Source organism: Coenobita brevimanus, chromosome 39, assembly GCF_032717465.1.
Source record: "Coenobita brevimanus isolate Jiangsu-jjx chromosome 39, ASM3271746v2, whole genome shotgun sequence".
Lineage (NCBI taxonomy): Eukaryota > Metazoa > Arthropoda > Malacostraca > Decapoda > Coenobitidae > Coenobita > Coenobita brevimanus.
This window is the reverse complement of record NC_136992.1, coordinates 18,421,255-18,430,103: the sequence shown is the minus strand read 5'-3', so window position 1 is coordinate 18,430,103 and position 8,849 is coordinate 18,421,255.

Sequence of the window (8,849 nt, the reverse complement as noted above, 5' to 3'; positions counted from 1 at the left end):
TACGAAGTCTACCAGTGGCTGCAGAACGCTAAATCATCGCATGATAAAAAAAAAACACACACACACACAAAAAAAACTACTGTACACGGTAAGGGTCATGCGAGACTTCACCTTCACTGGTAAATTTATAAAAACCCGTCTGGAGGTAGTAAGAACAAATTACAAAGTTCGTTATTGGATTGCATGGATTAACCTAACCCCTTTACACCTAGGACTTATCTTTCTTTTTTTTTCCCTCTCCCTTTCTGCTGCTGCAGGTCAATAAGCATTTATTGTAGAGGAGATCAACTTCACGCAACAAAGGCAGATGCTGAGGAACGTTGGTTGGCATTCCCTTAACCTTGTCATGCTTGGATTCGTTTTTATTTCGGTTAAAGCGTGACGATTTTAATTATTTGAGTAAGTTGCAGAAGCTTGGGAATGTACATTAACCCTATCATGGTCGCGATAGCTCTGTTATTACATTCCGGCTAACATAATACGTTTTTTTAATTACCTGACAGGGAGTCACGAGACCACGAGTGTTAACTGCTAGAATATCACTCAAATGAACAGTATCATCTTTTAAAAGAAATGCTATCTATCTGTCTATCTATCTGTCTATTGCCAGAGGCCTTAATCCTGTAAGGGGTGGCCACAAATAAATCGCCACCATGTCGCCCTGTCCCCCGCCATTTCATTGCCCTGCTCCCAGCTCACACCCCCCTCTCTCATATACTTCTCCACTCCATTCCTCCATCTCATCCTCGGCCTACCCCTTCCTCTCCCCACTTCACCTCACTCACATACACTCTCCTAGTCAGTCTCTCCCTCTCCATCCTCTCCATATGGCCAAACCACCTCAGTGTGTTTCTCCTAATGCATTCCATCACATCCACATCCACACCACAATGCTCCTTCACTTCCTCATATGTTAGTCCGTCTCTCCATGTGACTCCACATGCTTCTCTCAAATAACTCATTTCCACTACTCTCACTTTTGACTTATGTACCTCCAACAACGTCCAAGCATCACTTCCATATGTTCAGGTTCGTATCACAGTACTGTCTTTATAGTAACTTTTTCACTTCCATGCTCACTTCCATGTTACTTACCACTGCTTTCAATGAATCAACCACTTTTCTTCCCTGTTGTACATTTTCAAGCACTTCACCCTCTAAACTTCCATCCTTATTCATCACACTACCCAAGTACTTAAACGTACTAACATTTTCCATTTCCTCCTCATCCAACCTCTCAGTACATTCACTGACCACTTCCTCGAAGACCATAACTTTATTCTTCCCTACATTCGCCTTTAGATTCCGTTTCTTACATAATCTCCCAAACTCATCTACCAAGCCTTGCAGCTCCCCTTCGTCTTTACTCAACAACACAGTATCATCTGCAAACAACAAGACAAGGAGTTTCCAAACACTGCCCTCTCTCACTAGGGTCACTCCAACATCCACTGCCCTACCTTGTATTTCTTTTTTAACCCCTTCCATACACAGACTGAACAACCATGGAGACATGACACATCCTTGTTTCAATCGAACCTTCTAATAGAAAAATTCACTCAGTTCACTATCCACACCCACTGCAGCCTTATCACCCTCATACACTCTTCACGGCCTTCAACATCTTCCCATCTACTCCAAATATTCTTAATACTTTCCATAATCCTTATCTATCCACCCTGTCATATGCTTTCTCCAAATCCATGAAGGCCGCATACAACTTCTTTCTCTTCTCTAGAAACTTTCCCACTAAAGATCTAAAAATGAATATCTGATCTACACAATCTCTTCCCTTCCTAAAGCCTCCCTGTTCTTCTCCAATTAATTCCTCTGTTATTTCCTTAACTCTGTCAATAAGTGTCCTACCATATACTTTTCCTATTAAGCTCAGAAGACAAATGCCCCTATGATTACCACACACTTATTTCCCCGTTTCCTTTGTGCAAGGTTATAATTATACCTGACTTCCAATCCTCCGGGACTCTACCTTCCTCCCAGACCAATCTGCACATCTTCCACATCCATTCTAGTACAATCTCTCCCCCATGCCTCAGCACTTCCCACACACTCCATCAATTCCTAGGGTTTTCCCCATTTTAACTTTCTTCCTTGCTTCCACAACTTCCATCCTAGTGATTTCTTCCTGTCTTCTTGCCTCCCTCCTTCTCCCAGCCATTCCCCAGCCACATATACTTGCATTATACTTTCATTCTCTATGTTCAACAATTCCCTAAAGTGTTCTCTCCATCTGCTCACTTTTTCTCCCTTCTCCACTATAGTCGCGGCGTTCGACTCTGAGGTTGTTATTATCGTACCCTGGCAGCCTACCATTCAAAAGTGCGTCTGATTTCGTGTATAATATGAGGCGCATGTGATTCATGTATAATGTGTTCGTGTATAGTAATATTCGCGTATAATATATTCGTGCATGATAGTATAATTCGTGTATAATATGATTCGAAATCAGACGCACTTTTGAATGGTTGGTTGCCAGGGCACGATAATGACAACCTCAGAGTCGTGTGCTGCGATTATAGTAACTTACCATTTTTATCTTCCACTCCCGAACTAACTTCTTTGGCACCTTGTCTAACTCTCTTTGCCTCTTTCCGGAACATTTTCTTACATTCCCTCCACTTTACACTCAAGTTCCTTCCAAATTCCTCATCCACTCTCTTCTTACTCTCTCTTAATAAACTCTTCACCTCTCTCTTCCTATCTACATATAGCTCTCTCTTCCGTCTCTCAACTTATTCCACGCCCCTGTTTCTCATCCACTCACTATATGCTTTCTTCTTTTATGCCACAGCCTCTCTCACCTCTTCAGTCCACCATGCTGTTCCCTGCACCCCCTTTCGTCTTCTCATTACCCCACACACCATCTCACATGCTGCACAAATTTCTTCTTTGAATATCTTGCACAGAGCTTCCACGTCTTCCATCTGCTTCCAATCTATATATACCCAATCGCTCCTCCACTTCCCTCTTATATTCTGCCTTTTTTCCATTCTCTTGTAACTTTTTCATCTTCCTTGTATGAACTACTTCCTCCCGTCCTTCCCTTCTTCTGTTTCTCCATTTTACTTGGACTTTGATTCTGACCACCACTAAGCGGTGGTCAGAAAGTCCACTCTCCCAACCTTTATATACTCTTGCATCCAGTACACACCTTCTCATCCTTTCATACACACACACACACACACACACACACACACACACACACACACACACACACACACACACACACACACACACACACACACACACACACACACACACACACACACACACACACACACACACACACACACACACACACACACACACACACACACACACACACACACACACACACACACACACACACACACACATTTAAGGGGACTATTTTGTGCTAACTTGATGCAATTGTCAGTCGTTACGCAACTACGATTACTGAACGATAATAGTGTCTCTCATAATTCATCCATAATGTCATCAGTTGCCTATATGTAGCTCCGTAATGGTTGAAAACTGGACCCACATTTATTATACCGTTTATAACACAAAATTAATCCAGTCATTATGTCCTAAACTTTGGCAGACGTTTCACGGAACATCCTGTTCATCAAGAGAGAGAGAGAGAGAGAGTCAGTCAGCCATGGGGGGGAGGGGGACGACTATCTTGATGCAGCAGAGTGTAAATGTACCCAGGGTGCTACACCAAGACCTAACCACGAGGGGTGAGACAAAAGAAGAAAAACACGCGGTATGTGTTTACGTTTGGCCGCCTCTGTTCCACCTTCAGGCCACGCGCCGGCACCCTCACAACTTCATTATCGTTGTCATAATTTTTATCTTTATCCTTATCACTGCCATCTTCTTTTCGTCCACATCTTCGTCATCGTCCCTACCTTCCTCCCTATCATTATCATCCCGCCCAGTCTTATTTTCTGTTACTCTAATGGTGGATATGATGAAGAGAAGGAAAGAAGAATTAACTCACAAACAGATCATCTTCTATACAACCACCACCATCATCACATTCACGATCCTGTTTCTGGTATTTTAAATGAGGTAGATATGATTGAAAGACAAGAATATTAAGTAAAAAAAAAAAAAAAAAAGGAACACCACTGTCTCATTATCATCGTTTACAGCTTCATACACCGCAGTTAGGGTGGGTAAGATTCGGAATAAAAGGGAACACTTAAATTAGAGAACTCTCATAAGAGTGTCCAATGAAGTGAACTCCACGTCCATTCACACAGTATGTTGAATATCTATGTTATAAGGTTTAGAGAGCTGTACGGGTCGTTTTCGTTGTTTAAATTAGAAATACACTTCCTTAAAAATATTTTCTCATTTCTGATTGCCCATCCATCCATGCATCATCCAATCCTATGTCGGCCTATGGGGAGTGTAGGAAGCCGCGGCTAGGCAAGTTGGTCCTTACATTTAAGATGAGACTATAGTCGGATTCCCGCCTGTTTGCGGCGGGGGTGTGGCCAGCACCTGTGGGCAATGGTGCCACGTTTCCCCAACTTGCGATGTGAAACGGAAGCTATTTATGTACAAGGCATCACAAATTCGATAAATTCAGATGAATAAAACTTACACTTGTGTATTTTGATGGATGAATCAACAGTAATCTTATTATGCATAAAATATTTATACAGTAACACAGAAACATGGCACACATATTGTACAGTGTTGCTAAAAGATATTGTAGTCACTTTTAATGGTTTTTAGCGTAGTTTTAGGGTGGGTAATAATATCACAGTTATGGATATAAGATAATGAGCCTGAAAAAAGAAGAAATATGCCAATATCCAAAGTAAAAGAAATAATTCATGTAATTCTTGTGAGTGGCAATACTTACACATCCATCTGGCCTAAAATAAATGTCCCAAGGGAGAATGAGGAGATTCAATGTCCCAAGAGAGAGAGAGAGAGAGAGAGAGAGAGAGGGAGAGGGAGAGAGAGAGAGGCATGCATTGAATGCATTGTCGGCATCACTTAATATAACAAAACCAAATTAACAAATGAAAGCACAATTATAAATAACTTATAAAAGAATCAAAAGTACTCAGGGTGGCTCACATTTCCCGCCAGGAGAGAGAGAGAGAGAGAGAGAGAGAGAGAGAGAGAGAGGTCTGTCACTGCCTTCTTTGTATTCATTTGTTCCTTTGTACATAATGCACACACTGATATACATTGTTCCTATTGATGCACATATATCTATACACGTAATTTCTCTCTCTCTCTCTCTCTCTCTCTCTCTCTCTCTCTCTCTCTCTCTCTCTCTCTTCTAATACTGACCACGTGGTAGGTGAATCCAGCCCCTCCTTCCCCTCTCCTCCCTTCTTAATCCCTCCTGGGTGTCTCAGGTCAAATCCCCCTTCACACTTCCCCTCCCCCCTGGACCACTACGTCGGGGTGTATGAATCAGTAACGTAACAAACCTCTCAGCAGACAGTAACTTTGACACTCCATCTACTACTAAATATAACAAAACCAAATTAACAAATGAAAGCACAATTATAAATAACTTATAAAAGAATCAAAAGTACTCAGGGTGGCTCACATTTCCCGCCAGGAGAGAGAGAGAGAGAGAGAGAGAGAGAGAGAGAGAGAGATAACGGTATAGAAAACGTGGCAACACTGTACACAGGTGCGGGCCGCGCCACGGCCGCGAGCGTGCGCGAGTCCTACTATAACACGTTTTATTTGCCTTTTTCCTGCGTCATATTTATACTTTGGCTTTTAAGAAGCTGGGTGTCTCAGGCGATCTCACTGTGTGTGTGTGTGTGTGTGTGTGTGTGTGTGTGTGTGTGTGTGTGTGTGTGTGTGTCTATGTGTGTGTGCCTGTGTGGGCGTACATGTGTGTGTACGTATGTCACCCAATACCCTGGGGTCCTTCACACCCCTCCCACCCTCGAGGTGTTTACTCTAGCCACCCGACCCTCATTCCCTCCCTCTCTCATTACCGACACATTTTTCCTCCCGTTTCTCCTCTTACCTTCTTCACTTGGCTTCTCCTCCTTTAGTCAACAAGAGAAGTATCGTTTCCTTTGAATTAGGTGAAGCTTTTGGACCTATGTGTGTGTGGTGTTTCTCCATACTATTCGACTTATCTTTAACTTATGATTTACACGCCCAGTCTTCTGTGACTCACGTCTAACCGAATAAAATCGTCTAACTTTAGCCGAAGAAAACGCTAGAGTTATCCTGACCGTGAGAGGTTAAGGGAGGCAATATTTACACTGCCAGGCTTCTGTAACTCAAAGTTGAATAAAATATCTGGGTGATCCAAGATTTGGACTTCAGCGATGTTTCTCTTTATGTTTTCACACACCTGGAAATTCTGAGTAACTGGAAACTGGACAAGGGATATTCTTATATGTCAAATAATCCTGAGTAAATGGTCAAATAATCCTGAGTAAATGGTCAAATAATCCTGAGTAAATGGTCAAATAATCCTCAGTAAATGGTCAAATAATCCTGAGTAAATAATAACTGGGTTTATGGATGTTTTCGTCATAATCCTGGTAATTCCGAGTACCTTGTAACGAAACATGAGCGACATTTGTTCAAATACTTCGGTATGTCCGCTACTTCGATTGCAACTAAAACTCCAAGGTAATTTGTCTCACTATAATAGCTGAAAAAGAAACAATGTCCGAGTCTTGAAGCGGAACGTAAGGATATTTCAAAAATTTAATCCTTTGGTTCAGAATCGAAAGAAAGAAAGGTATGTGGAAAGGTTTGTTTGACTGTAGCTACATTTAATTAAAAATGTCTGATAATATGGAGGTAGAAATGAGTCCCTTATAGTCGTCTAGTTGTTTGATCTTGTAATCCTTGTATTCTGGTGATGAATTTTGTTGGCGTGTTGCAAATTGTTGACGATTTTAATCTGCCTAAGGTTTATTTCTCGAGTTAGATAATGCCATTTTCAACCAATATAAAACAGGAATTGAACAAAATCGTCGAAAAAAATATATATATATACCAGAATCTACCTGCCTGTAGAGTTTCGGATTCCTGTAGCCTTACCTCAGGACCCTACGCCTTCAAACGATGTAGTGTAGGTCTGGATGGCAGCACTCACTCACCTCATACTTTCAATAATCAATATGTGCACGGAAATGTACGGGTAGTGTGAATGTTTGCTCTACATCGGACACATACAATTAAACGCACACACACACACACACACACACACACACACACACACACACACACACACAGCCACAACTAACAGCATAGACAATAGCAGTACACGATAATTTCAGCATATTAATACAACAGACAACAACACAAGATAACAAAGCAACTGAAATAGTACAAACAGAAAGAATGCAAAAACCAGCAAGCCTTTAGCAAAAACGTATCCTCACCATGTGGTAAAGAATATATAGATATGCACCAATAAGTATGGCAAATTCATATATAGGGGCATAAAGCAGGACTCGTACACTATATCTGTAAGAAGTGAAGATGATCTGGAGCGTAGTTTCCAAGATACAGCTGTTTACAGATTAGTTTCCTTATATGGAAATATCTCGTAAAAAACTTACAATGTGGCAATTTCATATACAAAGACAAAAGCTGGGACTCATTCTCTATCTTTCTGTAAGATATGAAGAGAATCCAGCAAGAAGTTTCTAAAATATAACGCAAGACAGATTTTTCCTTATAAGGTCATAGCTGGTAAAATACATACAGTATGGCAATTTTACATATACGGACATCAACTACGACACATACTCTATCTCTGTGTGAAATGACGCCAATCCACTTGGTAGTTTCCGAGATACAGGCCCGGACGGACAGACGGACAGACAGACAGACGGACGGACTGGGACGATTCCTATATCCCCACCATATGGAATAATGGTGGGGATAATAAAACACCCAACATAACATAACCAGTACGACACAACTCATACAACACTGAAAATACAACACAAACAACACAGCACAACACAACGCTCAACCCAGCACAAGCAGTGCCAGCAAGAAACACAATACAGCCTGACAACATAGCACAACGTTTCAACACACACACACACACACACACACACACACACACACACACACACACACACACACACACACACACACACACACACACACACACACACAACAAAACCATTACAGCATCACAACATAACACAAAATACAAGCAGCACACCAAAAGCACCGACAATACTAGAAGGAGTAAGAGTTCAAACACGGTCAGTTCTGACCTTAACCCATGACAAAAGTTTAAGGTCATACGCCAAGACTGTATTGCGAAACGAATATTCTTTCTAGAAGGAACATGTTGGTTTGGTCCCATGTCTCCGTCTTCTTTCATTTGTAGACATATGCATACATTAGTTATATTGTTCTCTTCGCAACTTTAACCTGTGATTTTTTCACCCAAAATTTTATGACGTGCCGCTCTTATGGTCAGGAATCATTATTCAAAGTTTTGGTGCAGTGCCATTCAACAGCTTTCCGTTTTTATATTATCTTGTCCTTAACTTTTTATCTTTTTCGTCGACTGTCATTATTTGTTCCTGCTGTGGTCATTTTTTTTATTCCACCCAACAATTTTTCCATAATGTTAACAGACAGACAGACAAACCGATCCAAATACATAACATCCTTGGCGGAAGAAATTAGACAAATAACTAACACGGCTCAGCAACACAGCAGTAAAACACCACGAAGGTATCAACAAAACACCTGCGATATACCAACATTTCATTAGGAATATAATAATAAACAGCACATTACAACAATACATTCAGCAACACAAACACTAATACTTCAGACAACACAAACACCAACACATCGCAGACAGAACAACACAAACA